Raw genomic sequence first — 26,129 nt, 5'->3', positions numbered from 1 at the left:
TCATTGGTGTCAGTGGGAGGAATAGTGCCCCATCACTGGTGTCATTGTGAGGAATAGTGTCCCATCATTGGTATCAGTGGGAGGAATAGTGCCCCATCATTGGTATCAGTGGGAGGAATAGTGCCCCATCATTGGTGTCAGTGGGAGGAATAGTGCCTAATCATTGGTGTCAGTGGGAGGAATAGTGCCCCATCATTGGTGTCAGTGGGAGGAATAGTGCCCCATCATTGGTGTCATTGGGAGGAATAGTGCCCCATCATTGGTGTCAGTGGGAGGAATAGTGCCCCATCATTGGTGTCAGTGGGAGGAATAGTGCCCCATCATTGGTATCAGTGGGAGGAATAGTGCCCCATCATTGGTGTCAGTGGGAGGAATAGTGCCTCATCATTGGTGTCGGTGGGAGGAATAGTGTCTAATCATTGGTGTCAGTGGGAGGAATAGTGCCCCATCATTGGTGTCAGTGGGAGGAATAGTGCCCCATCATTGGTGTCAGTGGGAGGAATAGTGCCCCATCATTGGTATCAGTGGGAGGAATAGTGCCTAATCATTGGTGTCAGTGGGAGGAATAGTGCCCCATCATTGGTGTCAGTGGGAGGAATAGTGCCCCATCATTGGTGTCGGTGGGAGGAATAGTGCCCCATCATTGGTGTCAGTGGAAAGAATAGTGCCCCATCATTGTTGTCAGTGGAAGGAATAGTGCTCCATCATTGGTGTCAGTGGGAGGAATGGTGTCCCATCATTGGTGTCAGTGGGAGGAATAGTGCCCCATCATTGGTGTCATTGGGAGGAATAGTGCCCCATCATTGGTATCAGTGGGAGGAATAGTGCCCCATCATTGGTGTCAGTGGGAGGAATAGTGCCCCATCATTGGTATCAGTGGGAGGAATAGTGCCCCATCATTGGTGTCAGTGGGAGGAATAGTGCCTCATCATTGGTGTCGGTTGGAGGAATAGTGCCCCATCATTAGTGTCAGTGGGAGGAATAGTGCCCCATCATTGGTGTCAGTGGGAGGAATAGTGCCCCATCATTAGTGTCAGTGGGAGGAATAGTGCCCCATCATTGGTGTCAGTGGGAGGAATAGTGCCCCATCATTGGTGTCATTGGGAGGAATAGTGCCCCATCATTGGTGTCAGTGGGAGGAATAGTGCCCCATCACTGGTGTCATTGTGAGGAATAGTGCCCCATCATTGGTGTCAGTGGGAGGAATAGTGTCCCATCATTGGTATCAGTGGGAGGAATAGTGCCCCATCATTGGTATCAGTGGGAGGAATAGTGCCCCATCATTGGTGTCAGTGGGAGGAATAGTGCCTAATCATTGGTGTCAGTGGGAGGAATAGTGCCCCATCATTGGTGTCAGTGGGAGGAATAGTGCCCCATCATTAGTGTCAGTGGGAGGAATAGTGCCCCATCATTGGTGTCAGTGGGAGGAATAGTGCCCCATCATTGGTGTCATTGGGAGGAATAGTGCCTAATCATTGGTGTCAGTGGGAGGAATAGTGCCCCATCATTAGTGTCAGTGGGAGGAATAGTGCCCCATCATTGGTGTCAGTGGGAGGAATAGTGCCCCATCATTGGTGTCATTGGGAGGAATAGTGCCCCATCATTGGTGTCAGTGGGAGGAATAGTGCCCCATCATTGGTGTCATTGGGAGGAATAGTGCCCCATCATTGGTGTCAGTGGGAGGAATAGTGCCCCATCACTGGTGTCATTGTGAGGAATAGTGCCCCATCATTGGTGTCAGTGGGAGGAATAGTGTCCCATCATTGGTATCAGTGGGAGGAATAGTGCCCCATCATTGGTATCAGTGGGAGGAATAGTGCCCCATCATTGGTGTCAGTGGGAGGAATAGTGCCTAATCATTGGTGTCAGTGGGAGGAATAGTGCCCCATCATTGGTGTCAGTGGGAGGAATAGTGCCCCATCATTAGTGTCAGTGGGAGGAATAGTGCCCCATCATTGGTGTCAGTGGGAGGAATAGTGCCCCATCATTGGTGTCATTGGGAGGAATAGTGCCCCATCATTGGTGTCAGTGGGAGGAATGGTGTCCCATCATTGGTGTCAGTGGGAGGAATAGTGCCCCATCATTGGTGTCATTGGGAGGAATAGTGCCCCATCATTGGTATCAGTGGGAGGAATAGTGCCCCATCATTGGTGTCAGTGGGAGGAATAGTGCCCCATCATTGGTATCAGTGGGAGGAATAGTGCCCCATCATTGGTGTCAGTGGGAGGAATAGTGCCTCATCATTGGTGTCGGTGGGAGGAATAGTGCCCCATCATTAGTGTCAGTGGGAGGAATAGTGCCCCATCATTGGTGTCAGTGGGAGGAATAGTGCCCCATCATTAGTGTCAGTGGGAGGAATAGTGCCCCATCATTGGTGTCATTGGGAGGAATAGTGCCCCATCATTGGTGTCAGTGGGAGGAATAGTGCCCCATCACTGGTGTCATTGTGAGGAATAGTGCCCCATCATTGGTGTCAGTGGGAGGAATAGTGTCCCATCATTGGTATCAGTGGGAGGAATAGTGCCCCATCATTGGTATCAGTGGGAGGAATAGTGCCCCATCATTGGTGTCAGTGGGAGGAATAGTGCCTAATCATTGGTGTCAGTGGGAGGAATAGTGCCCCATCATTGGTGTCAGTGGGAGGAATAGTGCCCCATCATTAGTGTCAGTGGGAGGAATAGTGCCCCATCATTAGTGTCAGTGGGAGGAATAGTGCCCCATCATTGGTGTCAGTGGGAGGAATAGTGCCCCATCATTGGTGTCATTGGGAGGAATAGTGCCTAATCATTGGTGTCAGTGGGAGGAATAGTGCCCCATCATTAGTGTCAGTGGGAGGAATAGTGCCCCATCATTGGTGTCAGTGGGAGGAATAGTGCCCCATCATTGGTGTCATTGGGAGGAATAGTGCCCCATCATTGGTGTCAGTGGGAAGAATAGTGCCCCATCATTGGTGTCATTGGGAGGAATAGTGCCCCATCATTGGTGTCAGTGGGAGGAATAGTGCCCCATCACTGGTGTCATTGTGAGGAATAGTGCCCCATCATTGGTGTCAGTGGGAGGAATAGTGTCCCATCATTGGTATCAGTGGGAGGAATAGTGCCCCATCATTGGTATCAGTGGGAGGAATAGTGCCCCATCATTGGTGTCAGTGGGAGGAATAGTGCCTAATCATTGGTGTCAGTGGGAGGAATAGTGCCCCATCATTGGTGTCAGTGGGAGGAATAGTGCCCCATCATTAGTGTCAGTGGGAGGAATAGTGCCCCATCATTGGTGTCAGTGGGAGGAATAGTGCCCCATCATTGGTGTCATTGGGAGGAATAGTGCCCCATCATTGGTGTCAGTGGGAGGAATAGTGCCCCATCATTGGTGTCAGTGGGAGGAATAGTGCCCCATCATTGGTATCAGTGGGAGGAATAGTGCCCCATCATTGGTGTCAGTGGGAGGAATAGTGCCTCATCATTGGTGTCGGTGGGAGGAATAGTGTCTAATCATTGGTGTCAGTGGGAGGAATAGTGCCTAATCATTGGTGTCAGTGGGAGGAATAGTGCCCCATCATTGGTGTCATTGGGAGGAATAGTGCCCCATCATTGGTGTCAGTGGGAGGAATAGTGCCCCATCATTGGTGTCAGTGGGAGGAATAGTGCCCCATCATTGGTGTCAGTGGGAGGAATAGTGCCCCATCATTGGTATCAGTGGGAGGAATAGTGCCTAATCATTGGTGTCAGTGGGAGGAATAGTGCCCCATCATTGGTGTCAGTGGGAGGAATAGTGCCCCATCATTGGTGTCGGTGGGAGGAATAGTGCTTCATCATTGGTGTCAGTGGAAAGAATAGTGCCCCATCATTGTTGTCAGTGGAAGGAATAGTGCCTCATCATTGGTGTCGGTGGGAGGAATAGTGCCCCATCATTAGTGTCAGTGGGAGGAATAGTGCCCCATCATTGGTGTCAGTGGGAGGAATAGTGCCCCATCATTAGTGTCAGTGGGAGGAATAGTGCCCCATCATTGGTGTCAGTGGGAGGAATAGTGCCCCATCATTGGTGTCATTGGGAGGAATAGTGCCCCATCATTGGTGTCAGTGGGAGGAATAGTGCCCCATCACTGGTGTCATTGTGAGGAATAGTGCCCCATCATTGGTGTCAGTGGGAGGAATAGTGTCCCATCATTGGTATCAGTGGGAGGAATAGTGCCCCATCATTGGTGTCAGTGGGAGGAATAGTGCCTAATCATTGGTGTCAGTGGGAGGAATAGTGCCCCATCATTGGTGTCAGTGGGAGGAATAGTGCCCCATCATTAGTGTCAGTGGGAGGAATAGTGCCCCATCATTGGTGTCAGTGGGAGGAATAGTGTCTAATCATTGGTGTCAGTGGGAGGAATAGTGCCCCATCATTGGTGTCAGTGGGAGGAATAGTGCCCCATCATTGGTGTCAGTGGGAGGAATAGTGCCCCATCATTAGTGTCAGTGGGAGGAATAGTGCCCCATCATTGGTGTCAGTGGGAGGAATAGTGCCCCATCATTGGTGTCATTGGGAGGAATAGTGCCCCATCATTGGTGTCAGTGGGAGGAATAGTGCCCCATCATTGGTGTCAGTGGGAGGAATAGTGCCCCATCATTGGTATCAGTGGGAGGAATAGTGCCCCATCATTGGTGTCAGTGGGAGGAATAGTGCCTCATCATTGGTGTCGGTGGGAGGAATAGTGTCTAATCATTGGTGTCAGTGGGAGGAATAGTGCCCCATCATTGGTGTCAGTGGGAGGAATAGTGCCCCATCATTGGTGTCAGTGGGAGGAATAGTGCCCCATCATTGGTATCAGTGGGAGGAATAGTGCCTAATCATTGGTGTCAGTGGGAGGAATAGTGCCCCATCATTGGTGTCAGTGGGAGGAATAGTGCCCCATCATTGGTGTCAGTGGGAGGAATAGTGCCCCATCATTGGTGTCAGTGGGAGGAATAGTGCCCCATCATTGGTGTCAGTGGGAGGAATAGTGCCTAATCATTGGTGTCAGTGGGAGGAATAGTGCCCCATCATTGGTGTCAGTGGGAGGAATAGTGCCCCATCATTGGTGTCGGTGGGAGGAATAGTGCTTCATCATTGGTGTCAGTGGAAAGAATAGTGCCCCATCATTGTTGTCAGTGGAAGGAATAGTGCCCCATCATTGGTGTCAGTGGAAGGAATAGTGCTCCATCATTGGTGTCAGTGGGAGGAATAGTGCCCCATCATTGGTGTCAGTGGGAGGAATAGTGCCCCATCATTGGTGTCAGTGGGAGGAATAGTGCCCCATCATTGGTGTCAGTGGGAGGAATAGTGCCCCATCATTGTTGTCATTGGGAGGAATAGTGCCCCATCATTGGTGTCAGTGGGAGGAATAGTGCCCCATCATTGGTGTCAGTGGGAGGAATAGTGCCCCATCATTGGTGTCAGTGGGAGGAATAGTGCTCCATCATTGGTGTCAGTGGGAGGAATAGTGCCTCATCATTGGTGTCGGTGGGAGGAATAGTGTCTAATCATTGGTGTCAGTGGGAGGAATAGTGCCCCATCATTGGTGTCAGTGGGAGGAATAGTGCCCCATCATTGGTGTCAGTGGGAGGAATAGTGCCTAATCATTGGTGTCAGTGGGAGGAATAGTGCCCCATCATTGGTGTCAGTGGGAGGAATAGTGCCCCATCATTAGTGTCAGTGGGAGGAATAGTGCCCCATCATTGGTGTCAGTGGGAGGAATAGTGCCCCATCATTGGTGTCATTGGGAGGAATAGTGCCCCATCATTGGTGTCAGTGGGAGGAATAGTGCCCCATCATTGGTGTCAGTGGGAGGAATAGTGCCCCATCATTGGTATCAGTGGGAGGAATAGTGCCCCATCATTGGTGTCAGTGGGAGGAATAGTGCCCCATCATTGGTGTCGGTGGGAGGAATAGTGTCTAATCATTGGTGTCAGTGGGAGGAATAGTGCCCCATCATTGGTATCAGTGGGAGGAATAGTGCCCCATCATTGGTGTCAGTGGGAGGAATAGTGCCCCATCATTGGTGTCAGTGGGAGGAATAGTGCCCCATCATTGGTATCAGTGGGAGGAATAGTGCCCCATCATTGGTGTCAGTGGGAGGAATAGTGCCCCATCATTGGTGTCGGTGGGAGGAATAGTGTCTAATCATTGGTGTCAGTGGGAGGAATAGTGCCCCATCATTGGTGTCAGTGGGAGGAATAGTGCCCCATCATTGGTGTCAGTGGGAGGAATAGTGCCCCATCATTGGTGTCAGTGGGAGGAATAGTGCCCCATCATTGGTGTCGGTGGGAGGAATAGTGTCTAATCATTGGTGTCAGTGGGAGGAATAGTGCCCCATCATTGGTGTCAGTGGAAGGAATAGTGCCCCATCATTGGTGTCGGTGGGAGGAATAGTGCTTCATCATTGGTGTCAGTGGAAAGAATAGTGCCCCATCATTGTTGTCAGTGGAAGGAATAGTGCCCCATCATTGTTGTCAGTGGAAGGAATAGTGCCCCATCATTGGTGTCAGTGGGAGGAATAGTGCCCCATCATTGGTGTCATTGTGAGGAATAGTGCCCCATCATTGGTGTCAGTGGGAGGAATAGTGTCCCATCATTGGTATCAGTGGGAGGAATAGTGCCCCATCATTGGTATCAGTGGGAGGAATAGTGCCCCATCATTGGTGTCATTGGGAGGAATAGTGCCCCATCATTGGTGTCATTGGGAGGAATAGTGCCCCATCATTGGTGTCAGTGGGAGGAATAGTGCCCCATCATTGGTGTCATTGGGAGGAATAGTGCCCCATCATTGGTGTCAGTAGGAGGAATAGTGCCCCATCATTGGTGTCAGTGGGAGGAATAGTGCCCCATCATTGGTGTCAGTGGGGGGAATAGTGCCCCATCATTGGTGTCAGTGGGAGGAATAGTGCCCCATCATTGGTGTCAGTGGGGGGAATAGTGCCCCATCACTGGTGTCAGTGGGAGGAATAGTGCCCCATCATTGGTGTCAGTGGGGGGAATAGTGCCCCATCACTGGTGTCAGTGGGAGGAATAGTGCCCCATCATTGGTGTCAATGGGAGCAATAGTGCCCCATCATTGGGGTCAATGGGGGATTAGTGCCCCATCACTGGTGTCATTGTGAGGAATAGTGCCCCATCATTGGTGTCAGTGAGAGGAATAGTGCCCCATCATTGGTGTCAGTAGGAGGAATAGTGCCCCATCATTGGTGTCAGTGGGAGGAATAGTGCCCCATCATTGGTGTCAGTGGGGGGAATAGTGCCCCATCATTGGTGTCAGTGGGAGGAATAGTGCCCCATCATTGGTGTCAGTGGGGGGAATAGTGCCCCATCACTGGTGTCAGTGGGAGGAATAGTGCCCCATCATTGGTGTCAATGGGAGCAATAGTGCCTCATCATTGGTGTCAGTGGGAGGAATAGTGCCCCATCATTGGTGTCATTGTGAGGAATAGTGCCCCATCATTGGTAACAGTGGGAGGAATAGTGCCCCATCATTGGTGTCAGTGGGAGGAATAGTGCCCCATCATTGGTGTCAATGGGGGATTAGTGCCCCATCACTGGTGTCATTGTGAGGAATAGTGCCCCATCATTGGTGTCAGTGGGAGGAATAGTGTCCCATCATTGGTATCAGTGGGAGGAATAGTGCCCCGTCACTGGTGTCAGTGGGAGGAATAGTGCCCCATCATTGGTGTCAGTGGGAGGAATAGTGCCCCATCATTGGTGTCAGTGGGAGGAATAGTGCCCCATCATTGGTGTCAGTGGGAGGAATAGTGCCCCATCATTGGTGTCAGTGGGAGGAATAGTGCCCCATCATTGGGGTCAATGGGGGATTAGTGCCCCATCACTGGTGTCATTGTGAGGAATAGTGCCCCATCATTGGTGTCAGTGGGAGGAATAGTGCCCCATCATTGGTATCAGTGGGAGGAATAGTGCCCCATCATTGGTATCAGTGGGAGGAATAGTGTCCCATCATTGGTATCAGTGGGAGGAATAGTGCTTCATCATTGGTGTCAGTGGAAAGAATAGTGCCCCATCATTGTTGTCAGTGGAAGGAATAGTGCCCCATCACTGGTGTCATTGTGAGGAATAGTGCCCCATCATTGGTGTCAGTGAGAGGAATAGTGCCCCATCTTTGGTGTCAGTGGGAGGAATAGTGCCCCATCATTGGTGTCAGTGGGAGGAATAGTGCCCCATCATTGGTGTCAGTGGGAGGAATAGTGCCCCATCATTGGTGTCGGTGGGAGGAATAGTGCTTCATCATTGGTGTCAGTGGAAAGAATAGTGCCCCATCGTTAGTGTCAGTGGGAGGAATAGTGCCCCATCATTGGTGTCGGTGGGAGGAATAGTGCCCCATCATTGGTGTCAGTGGGAGGAATAGTGCCCCATCATTGGTGTCAGTGGGAGGAATAGTGCCCCATCATTGGTGTCAGTGGAAGGAATAGTGCCCCATCATTGGTGTCGGTGGGAGGAATAGTGCTTCATCATTGGTGTCAGTGGAAAGAATAGTGCCCCATCATTGTTGTCAGTGGAAGGAATAGTGCCCCATCATTGTTGTCAGTGGAAGGAATAGTGCCCCATCATTGGTGTCAGTGGGAGGAATAGTGCCCCATCATTGGTGTCATTGTGAGGAATAGTGCCCCATCATTGGTGTCAGTGGGAGGAATAGTGTCCCATCATTGGTATCAGTGGGAGGAATAGTGCCCCATCATTGGTATCAGTGGGAGGAATAGTGCCCCATCATTGGTGTCATTGGGAGGAATAGTGCCCCATCATTGGTGTCATTGGGAGGAATAGTGCCCCATCATTGGTGTCAGTGGGAGGAATAGTGCCCCATCATTGGTGTCATTGGGAGGAATAGTGCCCCATCATTGGTGTCAGTAGGAGGAATAGTGCCCCATCATTGGTGTCAGTGGGAGGAATAGTGCCCCATCATTGGTGTCAGTGGGGGGAATAGTGCCCCATCATTGGTGTCAGTGGGAGGAATAGTGCCCCATCATTGGTGTCAGTGGGGGGAATAGTGCCCCATCACTGGTGTCAGTGGGAGGAATAGTGCCCCATCATTGGTGTCAATGGGAGCAATAGTGCCTCATCATTGGTGTCAGTGGGAGGAATAGTGCCCCATCATTGGTGTCATTGTGAGGAATAGTGCCCCATCATTGGTGTCAGTGGGAGGAATAGTGCCCCATCATTGGTGTCAGTGGGAGGAATAGTGCCCCATCATTGGTGTCAATAGGGGGTTAGTGCCCCATCACTGGTGTCATTGTGAGGAATAGTGCCCCATCATTGGTGTCAGTGGGAGGAATAGTGTCCCATCATTGGTATCAGTGGGAGGAATAGTGTCCCATCATTGGTATCAGTGGGAGGAATAGTGCCCCATCACTGGTGTCAGTGGGAGGAATACTGCCCCATCATTGGTGTCAGTGGGAGGAATAGTGCCCCATCATTGGTGTCAGTGGGAGGAATAGTGACCCATCATTGGTGTCAGTTGGAGGAATAGTGCCCCATCATTGGGGTCAATGGGGGATTAGTGCCCCATCACTGGTGTCATTGTGAGGAATAGTGCCCCATCATTGGTGTCAGTGGGAGGAATAGTGTCCCATCATTGGTATCAGTGGGAGGAATAGTGCCCCATCATTGGTGTCAGTGGGAGGAATAGTGTCCCATCATTGGTATCAGTGGGAGGAATAGTGTCCCATCATTGGTATCAGTGGGAGGAATAGTGCCCCATCATTGGTATCAGTGGGAGGAATAGTGCCCCATCATTGGTATCAGTGGGAGGAATAGTGCCCCATCATTGGTGTCAGTGGGAGGAATAGTGCCTAATCATTGGTGTCAGTGAGAGGAATAGTGCCCCATCATTGGTGTCAGTGGGAGGAATAGTGCCCCATCATTAGTGTCAGTGGGAGGAATAGTGCCCCATCATTGGTGTCAGTGGGAGGAATAGTGCCCCATCATTGGTGTCATTGGGAGGAATAGTGCCCCATCATTGGTGTCAGTGGGAGGAATAGTGCCCCATCATTGGTGTCAGTGGGAGGAATAGTGCCCCATCATTGGTGTCATTGGGAGGAATAGTGCCCCATCATTGGTGTCAGTGGGAGGAATAGTGCCCCATCATTGGTGTCAGTGGGAGGAATAGTGCCCCATCATTGGTGTCAGTGGGAGGAATAGTGCCTAATCATTGGTGTCAGTGGGAGGAATAGTGCCTAATCATTGGTGTCAGTGGGAGGAATAGTGCCCCATCATTGGTGTCGGTGGGAGGAATAGTGCTTCATCATTGGTGTCAGTGGAAAGAATAGTGCCCCATCATTGGTGTCATTGGGAGGAATAGTGCCCCATCATTGGTGTCAGTGGGAGGAATAGTGCCCCATCATTGGTGTCAGTGGGAGGAATAGTGCCCCATCATTGGTGTCAGTGGGAGGAATAGTGCCCCATCATTGGTGTCAGTGGGAGGAATAGTGCCCCATCATTGGTGTCAGTGGGAGGAATAGTGCCCCATCATTGGTGTCAGTGGGAGGAATAGTGCCCCATCATTGGTGTCAGTGGGAGGAATAGTGCCTAATCATTGGTGTTAGTGGGAGGAATAGTGCCCCATCATTGGTGTCAGTGGGAGGAATAGTGCCCCATCGTTAGTGTCAGTGGGAGGAATAGTGCCCCATCATTGGTGTCGGTGGGAGGAATAGTGTCTAATCATTGGTGTCAGTGGGAGGAATAGTGCCCCATCATTGGTGTCAGTGGGAGGAATAGTGCCCCATCATTGGTGTCAGTGGGAGGAATAGTGCCCCATCATTGGTGTCGGTGGGAGGAATAGTGCTTCATCATTGGTGTCAGTGGAAAGAATAGTGCCCCATCATTGTTGTCAGTGGAAGGAATAGTGCCCCATCATTGGTGTCAGTGGAAGGAATAGTGCCTAATCATTGGTGTCATTGGGAGGAATAGTGCCCCATCATTGGTGTCAGTGGGAGGAATAGTGCCCCATCATTGGTGTCAGTGGGAGGAATAGTGCCCCATCACTGGTGTCATTGTGAGGAATAGTGCCCCATCATTGGTGTCAGTGGGAGGAATAGTGTCCCATCATTGGTATCAGTGGGAGGAATAGTGCCCCATCATTGGTATCAGTGGGAGGAATAGTGCCCCATCATTGGGAGGAATAGTGCCCCATCATTGGTGTCATTGGGAGGAATAGTGCCCCATCATTGGTGTCAGTGGGAGGAATAGTGCCCCATCATTGGTGTCATTGGGAGGAATAGTGCCCCATCATTGGTGTCAGTAGGAGGAATAGTGCCCCATCATTGGTGTCAGTGGGAGGAATAGTGCCCCATCATTGGTGTCAGTGGGAGGAATAGTGCCCCATCATTGGGGTCAATGGGGGATTAGTGCCCCATCACTGGTGTCATTGTGAAGAATAGTGCCCCATCATTGGTGTCAGTGGGAGGAATAGTGCCCCATCATTGGTATCAGTGGGAGGAATAGTGCCCCATCATTGGTATCAGTGGGGGGAATAGTGCCCCATCACTGGTGTCAGTGGGAGGAATAGTGCCCCATCATTGGTGTCAATGGGAGCAATAGTGCCCCATCATTGGTGTCAGTGGGAGGAATAGTGCCCCATCATTGGTGTCAGTGGGAGGAATAGTGCCCCATCATTGGGGTCAATGGGGGATTAGTGCCCCATCACTGGTGTCATTGTGAGGAATAGTGCCCCATCATTGGTGTCAGTGGGAGGAATAGTGCCCCATCATTGGTATCAGTGGGAGGAATAGTGCCCCATCATTGCTGTCAGTGGGAGGAATAGTGCCTAATCATTGGTGTCAGTGGGAGGAATAGTGCCCCATCATTGGTGTCAGTGGGAGGAATAGTGCCCCATCATTGGTGTCAGTGGGAGGAATAGTGCCCCATCATTGGTGTCGGTGGGAGGAATAGTGCCTAATCATTGGTGTCAGTGGGGGGAATAGTGTCCCATCATTGGTATCAGTGGGAGGAATAGTGCCCCATCATTGGTATCAGTGGGAGGAATAGTGCCCCATCATTGCTGTCAGTGGGAGGAATAGTGCCCCATCATTGGTGTCGGTGGGAGGAATAGTGTCTAATCATTGGTGTCAGTGGGAGGAATAGTGCCCCATCATTGGTGTCAGTGGGAGGAATAGTGCCCCATCATTGGTGTCAGTGGGAGGAATAGTGCCTAATCATTGGTGTCAGTGGGAGGAATAGTGCCTAATCATTGGTGTCAGTGGGAGGAATAGTGCCCCATCATTGGTGTCAGTGGGAGGAATAGTGCCTAATCATTGGTGTCAGTGGGAGGAATAGTGCCCCATCATTGGTGTCAGTGGGAGGAATAGTGCCCCATCATTGGTGTCGGTGGGAGGAATAGTGCTTCATCATTGGTGTCAGTGGAAAGAATAGTGCCCCATCATTGTTGTCAGTGGAAGGAATAGTGCCCCATCATTGGTGTCAGTGGAAGGAATAGTGCTCCATCATTGGTGTCAGTGGGAGGAATAGTGCCCCATCATTGGTGTCAGTGGGAGGAATAGTGCCCCATCATTGGTGTCAGTGGGAGGAATAGTGCCCCATCATTGGTGTCAGTGGGAGGAATAGTGCCCCATCATTGGGAGGAATAGTGCCCCATCATTGGTGTCAGTGGGAGGAATAGTGCCCCATCATTGGTGTCAGTGGGAGGAATAGTGCCCCATCATTGGTGTCAGTGGGAGGAATAGTGCCCCATCATTGGTGTTGGTGGGAGGAATAGTGTCTAATCATTGGTGTCAGTGGGAGGAATAGTGCCCCATCATTGGTGTCAGTGGGAGGAATAGTGCCCCATCATTGGTGTCAGTGGGAGGAATAGTGCCCCATCATTGGTGTCAGTGGGAGGAATAGTGCCCCATCATTGGTGTCGGTGGGAGGAATAGTGCCTCATCATTGGTGTCGGTGGGAGGAATAGTGTCTAATCATTGGTGTCAGTGGGAGGAATAGTGCCCCATCATTGGTGTCAGTGGGAGGAATAGTGCCCCATCATTGGTGTCAGTGGGAGGAATAGTGCCCCATCATTGGTGTCAGTGGGAGGAATAGTGCCTAATCATTGGTGTCAGTGGGAGGAATAGTGCCCCATCATTGGTGTCAGTGGGAGGAATAGTGCCCCATCATTGGTGTCGGTGGGAGGAATAGTGCCCCATCATTGGTGTCAGTGGGAGGAATAGTGCCTAATCATTGGTGTCAGTGGGAGGAATAGTGCCCCATCATTGGTGTCAGTGGGAGGAATAGTGCCCCATCATTGGTGTCGGTGGGAGGAATAGTGCTTCATCATTGGTGTCAGTGGAAAGAATAGTGCCCCATCATTGTTGTCAGTGGAAGGAATAGTGCCCCATCATTGGTGTCAGTGGGAGGAATAGTGCCCCATCATTGGTGTCATTGGGAGGAATAGTGCCCCATCATTGGTGTCAGTGGGAGGAATAGTGCCCCATCATTGGTGTCAGTGGGAGGAATAGTGCCCCATCATTGGTGTCAGTGGGAGGAATAGTGCCCTATCATTGGTATCAGTGGGAGGAATAGTGCCCCATCATTGGTGTCAGTGGGAGGAATAGTGCCCCATCATTAGTGTCAGTGGGAGGAATAGTGCCCCATCATTGGTGTCAGTGGGAGGAATAGTGCCCCATCATTGGTGTCATTGGGAGGAATAGTGCCCCATCATTAGTGTCAGTGGGAGGAATAGTGCCCCATCATTGGTGTCAGTGGAAGGAATAGTGCCTAATCATTGGTGTCAGTGGAAGGAATAGTGCCTAATCATTGGTGTCAGTGGGAGGAATAGTGCCCCATCATTGGTGTCAGTGGGAGGAATAGTGCCCCATCATTAGTGTCAGTGGGAGGAATAGTGCCCCATCATTGGTGTCAGTGGGAGGAATAGTGCCCCATCATTGGTGTCATTGGGAGGAATAGTGCCCCATCATTGGTGTCAGTGGGAGGAATAGTGCCCCATCATTGGTGTCAGTGGGAGGAATAGTGCCCCATCATTGGTATCAGTGGGAGGAATAGTGCCCCATCATTGGTGTCAGTGGGAGGAATAGTGCCCCATCATTGGTATCGGTGGGAGGAATAGTGTCTAATTATTGGTGTCAGTGGGAGGAATAGTGCCCCATCATTGGTGTCAGTGGGAGGAATAGTGCCCCATCATTGGTGTCAGTGGGAGGAATAGTGCCCCATCATTGGTGTCAGTGGGAGGAATAGTGCCCCATCATTGGTGTCGGTGGGAGGAATAGTGCTTCATCATTGGTGTCAGTGGAAAGAATAGTGCCCCATCATTGGTGTCATTGGGAGGAATAGTGACCTATCATTGGTGTCAGTGGGAGGAATAGTGCCTAATCATTGGTGTCAGTGGGAGGAATAGTGCCCCATCATTGGTGTCAGTGGGAGGAATAGTGCCCCATCATTGGTGTCATTGGGAGGAATAGTGCCCCATCATTGGTGTCAGTGGGAGGAATAGTGCCTAATCATTGGTGTCAGTGGGAGGAATAGTGCCCCATCATTGGTGTCAGTGGGAGGAATAGTGCCTAATCATTGGTGTTAGTGGGAGGAATAGTGCCCCATCATTGGTGTCAGTGGGAGGAATAGTGCCCCATCATTGGTTGTCGGTTGGAGGAATAGTGTCTAATCATTGGTGTCAGTGGGAGGAATAGTGCCCCATCATTGGTGTCAGTGGGAGGAATAGTGCCCCATCATTGGTGTCAGTGGGAGGAATAGTGCCCCATCATTGGTGTCAGTGGGAGGAATAGTGCCCCATCATTGGTGTCGGTGGGAGGAATAGTGCTTCATCATTGGTGTCAGTGGAAAGAATAGTGCCCCATCATTGTTGTCAGTGGAAGGAATAGTGCCCCATCATTGGTGTCAGTGGAAGGAATAGTGCCTGATCATTGGTGTCAGTGGGAGGAATAGTGCCCCATCATTGGTGTCATTGTGAGGAATAGTGCCCCATCATTGGTGTCAGTGGGAGGAATAGTGCCCCATCATTGGTGTCAGTGGGAGGAATAGTGCACCGTCATTGGTGTCAATGGGAGCAATAGTGCCCCATCATTGGGGTCAATGGGGGATTAGTGCCCCATCACTGGTGTCATTGTGAGGAATAGTGCCCCATCATTGGTGTCAGTGGGAGGAATAGTGCCCCATCATTGGTGTCAGTGGGGGGAATAGTGCCCCATCATTGGTGTCAGTGGGAGGAATAGTGCCCCATCATTGGTGTCAGTGGGGGGAATAGTGCCCCATCATTGGTGTCAGTGGGAGGAATAGTGCCCCATCACTGGTGTCAGTGGGAGGAATAGTGCCCCATCATTGGTGTCAATGGGAGCAATAGTGCCTCATCATTGGTGTCAGTGGGAGGAATAGTGCCCCATCATTGGTGTCATTGTGAGGAATAGTGCCCCATCATTGGTGTCATTGTGAGGAATAGTGCCCCATCATTGGTGTCAGTGGGAGGAATAGTGTCCCATCATTGGTATCAGTGGGAGGAATAGTGCCCCATCACTGGTGTCAGTGGGAGGAATAGTGCCCCATCATTGGTGTCAATGGGAGCAATAGTGCCTCATCATTGGTGTCAGTGGGAGGAATAGTGCCCCATCATTGGTGTCAGTGGGAGGAATAGTGCCCCATCATTGGTGTCAGTGGGAGGAATAGTGCCCCATCATTGGTGTCAGTGGGAGAAATAGTGCCCCATCATTGGGGTCAATGGGGGATTAGTGCCCCATCACTGGTGTCATTGTGAGGAATAGTGCCCCATCATTGGTGTCAGTGGGAGGAATAGTGTCCCATCATTGGTATCAGTGGGAGGAATAGTGCCCCATCACTGGTGTCAGTGCGAGGAATAGTGCCCCATCATTGGTGTCAGTGGGAGGAATAGTGCCCCATCATTGGTGTCATTGGGAGGAATAGTGCCCCATCATTGGTGTCAGTGGGAGGAATAGTGCCCCATCATTGGTGTCAGTGGGAGGAATAGTGCCCCATCATTGGTGTCAGTGGGAGGAATAGTGCCCCATCATTGGTGTCAGTGGGAGGAATAGTGCCCCATCATTGGTGTCAGTGGAAGGAATAGTGCCTAATCATTGGTGTCAGTGGGAGGAATAGTGCCCCATCATTGGTATCAGTGGGAGGAATAGTGCCTAATCATTGGTGTCAGTGGGAGGAATAGTGCCCCATCATTGGTGTCAGTGGGAGGAATAGTGCCCCATCATTAGTGTCAGTGGGAGGAATAGTGCCCCATCATTGGTGTCAGTGGGAGGAATAGTGCCCCATCATTGGTGTCATTGGGAGGAATAGTGCCCCATCATTAGTGTCAGTGGGAGGAATAGTGCCCCATCATTGGTGTCAGTGGAAGGAATAGTGCCTAATCATTGGTGTCAGTGGAAGGAATAGTGCCTAATCATTGGTGTCAGTGGGAGGAATAGTGCCCCATCATTGGTGTCAGTGGGAGGAATAGTGCCCCATCATTAGTGTCAGTGGGAGGAATAGTGCCCCATCATTGGTGTCAGTGGGAGGAATAGTGCCCCATCATTGGTGTCATTGGGAGGAATAGTGCCCCATCATTGGTGTCAGTGGGAGGAATAGTGCCCCATCATTGGTGTCAGTGGGAGGAATAGTGCCCCATCATTGGTATCAGTGGGAGGAATAGTGCCCCATCATTGGTGTCAGTGGGAGGAATAGTGCCCCATCATTGGTATCGGTGGGAGGAATAGTGTCTAATCATTGGTGTCAGTGGGAGGAATAGTGCCCCATCATTGGTGTCAGTGGGAGGAATAGTGCCCCATCATTGGTGTCAGTGGGAGGAATAGTGCCCCATCATTGGTGTCAGTGGGAGGAATAGTGCCCCATCATTGGTGTCGGTGGGAGGAATAGTGCTTCATCATTGGTGTCAGTGGAAAGAATAGTGCCCCATCATTGGTGTCATTGGGAGGAATAGTGACCTATCATTGGTGTCAGTGGGAGGAATAGTGCCTAATCATTGGTGTCAGTGGGAGGAATAGTGCCCCATCATTGGTGTCAGTGGGAGGAATAGTGCCCCATCATTGGTGTCATTGGGAGGAATAGTGCCCCATCATTGGTGTCAGTGGGAGGAATAGTGCCTAATCATTGGTGTCAGTGGGAGGAATAGTGCCCCATCATTGGTGTCAGTGGGAGGAATAGTGCCTAATCATTGGTGTTAGTGGGAGGAATAGTGCCCCATCATTGGTGTCAGTGGGAGGAATAGTGCCCCATCATTGGTTGTCGGTTGGAGGAATAGTGTCTAATCATTGGTGTCAGTGGGAGGAATAGTGCCCCATCATTGGTGTCAGTGGGAGGAATAGTGCCCCATCATTGGTGTCAGTGGGAGGAATAGTGCCCCATCATTGGTGTCAGTGGGAGGAATAGTGCCCCATCATTGGTGTCGGTGGGAGGAATAGTGCTTCATCATTGGTGTCAGTGGAAAGAATAGTGCCCCATCATTGTTGTCAGTGGAAGGAATAGTGCCCCATCATTGGTGTCAGTGGAAGGAATAGTGCCTGATCATTGGTGTCAGTGGGAGGAATAGTGCCCCATCATTGGTGTCATTGTGAGGAATAGTGCCCCATCATTGGTGTCAGTGGGAGGAATAGTGCCCCATCATTGGTGTCAGTGGGAGGAATAGTGCCCCGTCATTGGTGTCAATGGGAGCAATAGTGCCCCATCATTGGGGTCAATGGGGGATTAGTGCCCCATCACTGGTGTCATTGTGAGGAATAGTGCCCCATCATTGGTGTCAGTGGGAGGAATAGTGCCCCATCATTGGTGTCAGTGGGGGGAATAGTGCCCCATCATTGGTGTCAGTGGGAGGAATAGTGCCCCATCATTGGTGTCAGTGGGGGGAATAGTGCCCCATCATTGGTGTCAGTGGGAGGAATAGTGCCCCATCACTGGTGTCAGTGGGAGGAATAGTGCCCCATCATTGGTGTCAATGGGAGCAATAGTGCCTCATCATTGGTGTCAGTGGGAGGAATAGTGCCCCATCATTGGTGTCATTGTGAGGAATAGTGCCCCATCATTGGTGTCATTGTGAGGAATAGTGCCCCATCATTGGTGTCAGTGGGAGGAATAGTGTCCCATCATTGGTATCAGTGGGAGGAATAGTGCCCCATCACTGGTGTCAGTGGGAGGAATAGTGCCCCATCATTGGTGTCAATGGGAGCAATAGTGCCTCATCATTGGTGTCAGTGGGAGGAATAGTGCCCCATCATTGGTGTCAGTGGGAGGAATAGTGCCCCATCATTGGTGTCAGTGGGAGGAATAGTGCCCCATCATTGGTGTCAGTGGGAGAAATAGTGCCCCATCATTGGGGTCAATGGGGGATTAGTGCCCCATCACTGGTGTCATTGTGAGGAATAGTGCCCCATCATTGGTGTCAGTGGGAGGAATAGTGTCCCATCATTGGTATCAGTGGGAGGAATAGTGCCCCATCACTGGTGTCAGTGCGAGGAATAGTGCCCCATCATTGGTGTCAGTGGGAGGAATAGTGTCTCATCATTGGTATCAGTGGGAGGAATAGTGCCCCATCATTGGTATCAGTGGGAGGAATAGTGCCCCATCATTGGTATCAGTGGGAGGAATAGTGCCCTGTCATTGGTGTCAGTGGGAGGAATAGTGCCCCATCATTGGTGTCAGTGGGAGGAATAGTGCCCCATCATTGGTATCAGTGGGAGGAATAGTGCCCTGTCATTGGTGTCAGTGGGAGAAATAGTGCCCCATCATTGGTGTCAGTGGGAGAAATAGTGCCCCATCATTGGGGTCAATGGGGGATTAGTGCCCCATCACTGGTGTCATTGTGAGGAATAGTGCCCCATCATTGGTGTCAGGGGGAGGAATAGTGTCTCATCATTGGTATCAGTGGGAGGAATAGTGCCCCATCATTGGTATCAGTGGGAGGAATAGTGCCCCATCATTGGTATCAGTGGGAGGAATAGTGCCCTGTCATTGGTGTCAGTGGGAGGAATAGTGCCCCATCATTGGTGTCAGTGGGAGGAATAGTGCCCCATCATTGGTATCAGTGGGAGGAATAGTGCCCTGTCATTGGTGTCAGTGGGAGGAATAGTGCCTAATCATTGGTGTCAGTGGGAGGAATAGTGCCCCATCATTGGTGTCAGTGGGAGGAATAGTGCCCCATCATTAGTGTCAGTGGGAGGAATAGTGCCCCATCATTGGTGTCAGTGGGAGGAATAGTGCCCCATCATTGGTGTCATTGGGAGGAATAGTGCCCCATCATTGGTGTCAGTGGGAGGAATAGTGCCCCATCATTGGTATCAGTGGGAGGAATAGTGCCCCATCATTGGTGTCATTGTGAAGAATAGTGCCCCATCATTGGTGTCAGTGGGAGGAATAGTGTCCCATCATTGGTATCAGTGGGAGGAATAGTGCCCCATCATTGGTATCAGTGGGGGGAATAGTGCCCCATCACTGGTGTCAGTGGGAGGAATAGTGCCCCATCATTGGTGTCAATGGGAGCAATAGTGCCCCATCATTGGTGTCAGTGGGAGGAATAGTGCCCCATCATTGGTGTCAGTGGGAGGAATAGTGCCCCATCATTGGGGTCAATGGGGGATTAGTGCCCCATCACTGGTGCCATTGTGAGGAATAGTGCCCCATCATTGGTGTCAGTGGGAGGAATAGTGCCCCATCATTGGTATCAGTGGGAGGAATAGTGCCCCATCATTGCTGTCAGTGGGAGGAATAGTGCCTAATCATTGGTGTCAGTGGGAGGAATAGTGCCCCATCATTGGTGTCAGTGGGAGGAATAGTGCCCCATCATTGGTGTCGGTGGGAGGAATAGTGCCTAATCATTGGTGTCAGTGGGGGGAATAGTGTCCCATCATTGGTATCAGTGGGAGGAATAGTGCCCCATCATTGGTATCAGTGGGAGGAATAGTGCCCCATCATTGCTGTCAGTGGGAGGAATAGTGCCCTATCATTGGTGTCGGTGGGAGGAATAGTGTCTAATCATTGGTGTCAGTGGGAGGAATAGTGCCCCATCATTGGTGTCAGTGGGAGGAATAGTGCCCCATCATTGGTGTCAGTGGGAGGAATAGTGCCTAATCATTGGTGTCAGTGGGAGGAATAGTGCCCCATCATTGGTGTCAGTGGGAGGAATAGTGCCTAATCATTGGTGTCAGTGGGAGGAATAGTGCCCCATCATTGGTGTCAGTGGGAGGAATAGTGCCTAATCATTGGTGTCAGTGGGAGGAATAGTGCCCCATCATTGGTGTCAGTGGGAGGAATAGTGCCCCATCATTGGTGTCGGTGGGAGGAATAGTGCTTCATCATTGGTGTCAGTGGAAAGAATAGTGCCCCATCATTGTTGTCAGTGGAAGGAATAGTGCCCCATCATTGGTGTCAGTGGAAGGAATAGTGCTCCATCATTGGTGTCAGTGGGAGGAATAGTGCCCCATCATTGGTGTCAGTGGAGGAATAGTGCCCCATCATTGGTGTCAGTGGGAGGAATAGTGCCCCATCATTGGTGTCAGTGGGAGGAATAGTGCCCCATCATTGGGAGGAATAGTGCCCCATCATTGGTGTCAGTGGGAGGAATAGTGCCCCATCATTGGTGTCAGTGGGAAGAATAGTGCCCCATCATTGGTGTCGGTGGGAGGAATAGTGTCTAATCATTGGTGTCAGTGGGAGGAATAGTGCCCCATCATTGGTGTCAGTGGGAGGAATAGTGCCCCATCATTGGTGTCAGTGGGAGGAATAGTGCCTAATCATTGGTGTCAGTGGGAGGAATAGTGCCCCATCATTGGTGTCGGTGGGAGGAATAGTGCTTCATCATTGGTGTCAGTGGGAGGAATAGTGCCCCATCATTGGTGTCGGTGGGAGGAATAGTGCTTCATCATTGGTGTCAGTGGGAGGAATAGTGCCCCATCATTGGTGTCGGTGGGAGGAATAGTGCTTCATCATTGGTGTCGGTGGGAGGAATAGTGCTTCATCATTGGTGTCAGTGGAAGGAATAGTGCCCCATCATTGGTGTCGGTGGGAGGAATAGTGCTTCATCATTGGTGTCAGTGGGAGGAATAGTGCCCCATCATTGTTGTCAGTGGAAGGAATAGTGCCCCATCATTGGTGTCAGTGGGAGGAATAGTGTCCCATCATTGGTATCAGTGGGAGGAATAGTGCCCCATCATTGGTATCAGTGGGGGGAATAGTGCCCCATCATTGGTATCAGTGGGAGGAATAGTGCCCCATCATTGGTGTCAGTGGGAGGAATAGTGCCCCATCATTGGTGTCAGTGGGAGGAATAGTGCCCCATCATTGGGGTCAATGGGGGATTAGTGCCCCATCACTGGTGTCATTGTGAGGAATAGTGCCCCATCATTGGTGTCAGTGGGAGGAATAGTGTCCCATCATTGGTATCAGTGGGAGGAATAGTGCCCCATCATTGGTATCAGTGGGAGGAATAGTGCCCCATCATTAGTGTCAGTGGGAGGAATAGTGCCCCATCATTGGTGTCAGTGGGAGGAATCGTGCCCCATCATTGGTGTCAGTGGGAGGAATAGTGCCCCATCATTGGTATCAGTGGGAGGAATAGTGCCCCATCACTGGTGTCAGTGGGAGGAATAGTGCCCCATCATTGGTGTCAGTGGGGGGAATAGTGCCCCATCACTGGTGTCAGTGGGAGGAATAGTGCCCCATCATTGGTGTCAATGGGAGGAATCGTGCCCCATCATTGGTGTCATTGGGAGGAATAGTGCCCCATCATTGGTGTCATTGGGAGGAATAGTGCCCCATCATTGGTGTCAGTGGGAGGAATAGTGCCCCATCATTGGTGTCAGTGGGGGGAATAGTGCCCCATCACTGGTGTCAGTGGGAGGAATAGTGCCCCATCATTGGTGTCAGTGGGGGGAATAGTGCCCCATCACTGGTGTCAGTGGGAGGAATAGTGCCCCATCATTGGTGTCAATGGGAGCAATAGTGCCTCATCATTGGTGTCAGTGGGAGGAATAGTGCCCCATCATTGGTGTCATTGTGAGGAATAGTGCCCCATCATTGGTGTCAGTGGGAGGAATAGTGCCCCATCATTGGTGTCAGTGGGAGGAATAGTGCCCCATCATTGGGGTCAATGGGGGATTAGTGCCCCATCACTGGTGTCATTGTGAGGAATAGTGCCCCATCATTGGTGTCAGTGGGAGGAATAGTGCCCCATCATTGGTGTCATTGGGAGGAATAGTGCCCCATCATTGGTGTCAGTAGGAGGAATAGTGCCCCATCATTGGTGTCAGTGGGAGGAATAGTGCCCCATCATTGGTGTCAGTGGGGGAATAGTGCCCCATCATTGGTGTCAGTGGGAGGAATAGTGCCCCATCATTGGTGTCAGTGGGGGGAATAGTGCCCCATCACTGGTGTCAGTGGGAGGAATAGTGCTCCATCATTGGTGTCAATGGGAGGAATAGTGCCCCATCATTGGTGTCAATGGGAGCAATAGTGCCTCATCATTGGTGTCAGTGGGAGGAATAGTGCCCCATCATTGGTGTCATTGTGAAGAATAGTGCCCCATCATTGGTATCAGTGGGGGGAATAGTGCCCCATCACTGGTGCCATTGTGAGGAATAGTGCCCCATCATTGGTGTCAGTGGGAGGAATAGTGCCCCATCATTGGTATCAGTGGGAGGAATAGTGCCCCATCATTGCTGTCAGTGGGAGGAATAGTGCCTAATCATTGGTGTCAGTGGGAGGAATAGTGCCCCATCATTGGTGTCAGTGGGAGGAATAGTGCCCCATCATTGGTGTCAGTGGGAGGAATAGTGCCCCATCATTGGTGTCGGTGGGAGGAATAGTGCATAATCATTGGTGTCAGTGGGGGGAATAGTGTCCCATCATTGGTATCAGTGGGAGGAATAGTGCCCCATCATTGGTATCAGTGGGAGGAATAGTGCCCCATCATTGCTGTCAGTGGGAGGAATAGTGCCCCATCATTGGTGTCGGTGGGAGGAATAGTGTCTAATCATTGGTGTCAGTGGGAGGAATAGTGCCCCATCATTGGTGTCAGTGGGAGGAATAGTGCCCCATCATTGGTGTCAGTGGGAGGAATAGTGCCTAATCATTGGTGTCAGTGGGAGGAATAGTGCCCCATCATTGGTGTCAGTGGGAGGAATAGTGCCTAATCATTGGTGTCAGTGGGAGGAATAGTGCCCCATCATTGGTGTCAGTGGGAGGAATAGTGCCTAATCATTGGTGTCAGTGGGAGGAATAGTGCCCCATCATTGGTGTCAGTGGGAGGAATAGTGCCCCATCATTGGTGTCGGTGGGAGGAATAGTGCTTCATCATTGGTGTCAGTGGAAAGAATAGTGCCCCATCATTGTTGTCAGTGGAAGGAATAGTGCCCCATCATTGGTGTCAGTGGAAGGAATAGTGCTCCATCATTGGTGTCAGTGGGAGGAATAGTGCCCCATCATTGGTGTCAGTGGAGGAATAGTGCCCCATCATTGGTGTCAGTGGGAGGAATAGTGCCCCATCATTGGTGTCAGTGGGAGGAATAGTGCCCCATCATTGGGAGGAATAGTGCCCCATCATTGGTGTCAGTGGGAGGAATAGTGCCCCATCATTGGTGTCAGTGGGAGGAATAGTGCCCCATCATTGGTGTCGGTGGGAGGAATAGTGTCTAATCATTGGTGTCAGTGGGAGGAATAGTGCCCCATCATTGGTGTCAGTGGGAGGAATAGTGCCCCATCATTGGTGTCAGTGGGAGGAATAGTGCCTAATCATTGGTGTCAGTGGGAGGAATAGTGCCCCATCATTGGTGTCGGTGGGAGGAATAGTGCTTCATCATTGGTGTCAGTGGGAGGAATAGTGCCCCATCATTGGTGTCGGTGGGAGGAATAGTGCTTCATCATTGGTGTCAGTGGGAGGAATAGTGCCCCATCATTGGTGTCGGTGGGAGGAATAGTGCTTCATCATTGGTGTCGGTGGGAGGAATAGTGCTTCATCATTGGTGTCAGTGGAAGGAATAGTGCCCCATCATTGGTGTCGGTGGGAGGAATAGTGCTTCATCATTGGTGTCAGTGGGAGGAATAGTGCCCCATCATTGTCAGTGGAAGGAATAGTGCCCCATCATTGGTGTCAGTGGGAGGAATAGTGTCCCATCATTGGTATCAGTGGGAGGAATAGTGCCCCATCATTGGTATCAGTGGGGGGAATAGTGCCCCATCATTGGTATCAGTGGGAGGAATAGTGCCCCATCATTGGTGTCAGTGGGAGGAATAGTGCCCCATCATTGGTGTCAGTGGGAGGAATAGTGCCCCATCATTGGGGTCAATGGGGGATTAGTGCCCCATCACTGGTGTCATTGTGAGGAATAGTGCCCCATCATTGGTGTCAGTGGGAGGAATAGTGTCCCATCATTGGTATCAGTGGGAGGAATAGTGCCCCATCATTGGTATCAGTGGGAGGAATAGTGCCCCATCATTAGTGTCAGTGGGAGGAATAGTGCCCCATCATTGGTGTCAGTGGGAGGAATCGTGCCCCATCATTGGTGTCAGTGGGAGGAATAGTGCCCCATCATTGGTATCAGTGGGAGGAATAGTGTCCCATCATTGGTATCAGTGGGAGGAATAGTGCCCCATCATTGGTATCAGTGGGAGGAATAGTGCCCCATCATTAGTGTCAGTGGGAGGAATAGTGCCCCATCATTGGTGTCAGTGGGAGGAATAGTGCCTAATCATTGGTGTCAGTGGGAGGAATAGTGCCCCATCATTGGTGTCAGTGGGAGGAATAGTGCCCCATCATTGGTATCAGTGGGAGGAATAGTGCCCCATCATTGGTGTCAGTGGGAGGAATAGTGCCTAATCATTGGTGTCAGTGGGAGGAATAGTGTCCCATCATTGGTATCAGTGGGAGGAATAGTGCCCCATCATTGGTATCAGTGGGAGGAATAGTGCCCCATCATTAGTGTCAGTGGGAGGAATAGTGCCCCATCATTGGTGTCAGTGGGAGGAATAGTGCCTAATCATTGGTGTCAGTGGGAGGAATAGTGCCCCATCATTGGTGTCAGTGGGAGGAATAGTGCCCCATCATTAGTGTCAGTGGGAGGAATAGTGCCCCATCATTGGTGTCAGTGGGAGGAATAGTGCCCCATCATTGGTGTCATTGGGAGGAATAGTGCCCCATCATTGGTGTCAGTGGGAGGAATAGTGCCCCATCATTGGTGTCAGTGGGAGGAATAGTGCCCCATCATTGGTATCAGTGGGAGGAATAGTGCCCCATCATTGGTGTCAGTGGGAGGAATAGTGCCCCATCATTGGTGTCGGTGGGAGGAATAGTGTCTAATCATTGGTGTCAGTGGGAGGAATAGTGCCCCATCATTGGTGTCAGTGGGAGGAATAGTGCCCCATCATTGGTGTCAGTGGGAGGAATAGTGCCCCATCATTGGTGTCGGTGGGAGGAATAGTGCCCCATCATTGTTGTCAGTGGAAGGAATAGTGCCTAATCATTGGTGTCAGTGGGAGGAATAGTGCCCCATCATTGGTGTCAGTGGAAGGAATAGTGCCTAATCATTGGTGTCAGTGGGAGGAATAGTGCCCCATCATTGGTGTCAGTGGGAGGAATAGTGCCCCATCATTGGGGTCAATGGGGGATTAGTGCCCCATCACTGGTGTCATTGTGAGGAATAGTGCCCCATCATTGGTGTCAGTGGGAGGAATAGTGCCCCATCATTGGTGTCAGTGGGAGGAATAGTGCCCCATCATTGGTGTCAATGGGAGGAATAGTGCCTAATCATTGGTGTCAGTGGGAGGAATAGTGCCCCATCATTGGTGTTAGTGGGAGGAATAGTGCCCCATCATTGGTGTCAGTGGGAGGAATAGTGCCCCATCATTGGTGTTAGTGGGAGGAATAGTGCCCCATCATTGGTGTCAGTGGGAGGAATAGTGCCCCATCATTAGTGTCAGTGGGAGGAATAGTGCCCCATCATTGGTGTCAGTGGGAGGAATAGTGCCCCATCATTGGTGTCATTGGGAGGAATAGTGTGCCATCATTGGTGTCAGTGGAAGGAATAGTGCCCCATCATTGGTATCAGTGGGAGGAATAGTGCCCCATCATTGGTGTCAGTGTGAGGAATAGTGCCCCATCATTGGTGTCAGTGGGAGGAATAGTGCCTAATCATTGGTGT

Source organism: Lithobates pipiens, unplaced genomic scaffold (assembly GCF_037356315.1).
Source record: "Lithobates pipiens isolate NorthernLeopardFrog02 unplaced genomic scaffold, aLitPip1_a1.2 Scaffold_25, whole genome shotgun sequence".
NCBI lineage: Eukaryota > Metazoa > Chordata > Amphibia > Anura > Ranidae > Lithobates > Lithobates pipiens.
This window is presented reverse-complemented; position numbering follows the sequence as displayed.